This window comes from Mandrillus leucophaeus, unplaced genomic scaffold, assembly GCF_000951045.1.
Source record: "Mandrillus leucophaeus isolate KB7577 unplaced genomic scaffold, Mleu.le_1.0 Scaffold411, whole genome shotgun sequence".
Taxonomy (NCBI): Eukaryota; Metazoa; Chordata; class Mammalia; order Primates; family Cercopithecidae; genus Mandrillus; species Mandrillus leucophaeus.
The window spans coordinates 1,894,545-1,896,924 of NW_012104377.1; the positions used below are offsets into that span (position 1 = coordinate 1,894,545).

Here is a 2,380-nt window from a genome sequence, read left to right on the forward strand (position 1 = left end):
CAGTGTCTTGAACACAAATGCAATCTCTTTCTTTTCCTTTCTGGTGTAACAGTGCTTCTGAAATCTATTTTACTGGGGTGAAGAAAGGGGTAGAGAAGAAAATAAAAATCCTGTTTGTTGTCACTAGAACACCATAGGAGTTCATTTGCTTCCTTCGAATTTACATACAATTTCCACTTAGTGATACCCCTCTTTCTTTCTTCATGGTAGCTTTTATTTAATTCTATTGCCTTGCTGTTAGTATATACAAGGCTATACCTAGAAATTCCCCAATTTTTTTTTTTAACTTCAGACTTTAGGTTTATTTAGGACTGTTTGCATGTGTTTCTAGAATATTTACTCTAAAAAATGACAAGACCGCTCCCCCTCAGTGAGACCCTGGCCTAAATATATATGCTTTATTTATATAGTGAAAGAATAACATTAAACATGGACGCTTTCAATGTATGGCACTGAATGATGATCTACACAGGGCATCCTTCAAAGGTTGCAATTAAGGACCCACCTAGCTTTTCAGCAATACAAGCCCGATTGAGATCTTCTGGCCCATTCATGTTTATGCCTTAAAATTCCTTTTAGATTGCATCTTTGGAGCTTGCGTAGTTCAGTTTACTTTTCATAGGTTCTAGTTAGGTGCCCACAAAAAATAAAAATTAAAAAAAAAAAAAGCACAAAAATCCATCAACTCTTCTTTTCTGGATTCCTTAGTTTCAAAGTGTGCATCATACAAAGCATAGCGGCAATCGTTTTCAGGAAGCATTCCCACAAAATGCTTGAAAGGACCAGTTGTGGTTACGCCAACATCTCCACCAAGATCTCTGTGCCTTCTTCTACCATGAAGCACTTTTTGTCTGCACTGAAACAAAAAATAAAAATAAAAATAAAATTGACAGCCTTCTTCCTTTTTTTTGATTTCTTCTGGTGTGGAGCATTTCCAAACTTGTATGTCATAAAAAATGCAACATCATCACTAACTTGCACTCCTGAGGCCATCTTCTCTGAAGTAGTCGCAGGGTCACAGGAAGAGAGAGCCAGTGGGTACTGAGTATCCTCCTCAGGGCTGTGGACCAAATCTTACCACGAAAGAATTTTCTGAGGCCTCCATAGTCACTGACCTCCCATCCATGCCTGCCTGTTAAGTAGCTTCCCTATCCCAGGAATTTAGCCCCACCTAAAACCAACAGTATGTTTTAGAGTTAAGAATAAACGCAGCCAGGAGCAGTGGCTCATGCCTGTAATCCCAGCAGTTTGGGAGGCCGAGGCAGGTGGATCACCTGAGGTCAGGAGTTTGAGACCAGCCTAGCCAACATGGTGAAACCCCATCTCTATTAAAAACGGGAAAATTAGCTGGGTGTGGTGGCAGGTGCTCTAATCCCAGCTACTGCAGAGGCTGAGGCAGAAGAATTGCTTGAATGTGGGAGAAGGAGGCTGCGGTGAGCCGAAATCTTGCCACTGCACTCCAGCCTGGGTGACAGAGCAAGACTCTGTCTCAAAAAACAAAATTTTTTTAGCAAAAATTTTTTTAGCAAAAACAAAAATGAAAATAAATGCACACATATATTCTTTAACATCTCTGATCTTCAGACTATACTATAACCAGAACTTATGGAAAGAGCACGGAATCTGGATTTAGAGAGATGGAGGTTTGAATTTGTGACTTTATACAAACAGTTTCATCTTTCTAAGCCTCCATGTCCCCATCTGTAAAATGGAGATGATGATACAGATGTACTGGTCAGGAGTCTGGATTCCTTCTCTCATCCTCCTCTTCCGTCCTGTCATGCACATGACTGTGAGGTGACTGCCGTCCTTCCAGGCATCTTGATCTTTCACACAGGCAAAAAGGAAGAGGGTAAGTAGCAGGCAAAGGGCACAAGCCAACTGAATCTTTCATTTCTTGTCCGAAAGCAATAGCTTTCCAGAGCGCCTTCCGCAGGGGATTCACACGTACTACTCATTGGCCTGAGGTGAAGCGCAAGGTCCCCCGTAGCTCTGAGGAAGCCCAGGAAATCAAGTTTGTTTAGTTGGAATATTGTCCATCTGAACAAAAGCAGGCTGCCATGCATTTGTGGGGATAAAGGGGAAAATGGATCCTGGAAGCCATGGCAGTGTTTACATTGGTCTACTTCACAGCATCGTTGTGAGCATTACATGAGACATTTATGAAGAATGCCTAATGCATCCAAGGAACTTGGTAACAGGTCGCTTCACAACACAACTTTGATGGGACCACATCCTTCACGTGGCCATGAGTGTGAATGTTCAGGAAGAAAACCAAATCCATGCTGATGGATTCCACAGGGGACTATGACACCTTCTGTCAACACTCTTGACCTGTATTCCCAGGCCCGAGGAGACTCATGTTCAGGGTGGTTAAGCC

General features: G+C 42.2%; 1 pseudogene; it reads right to left on the bottom strand.

Annotated features, from left to right (window-relative positions):
• Window positions 1–464: 464 nt before the first annotated feature.
• On the bottom strand, window positions 465–993 carry LOC105548454 (annotated as a pseudogene).
• Window positions 994–2,380: the final 1,387 nt, after the last annotated feature.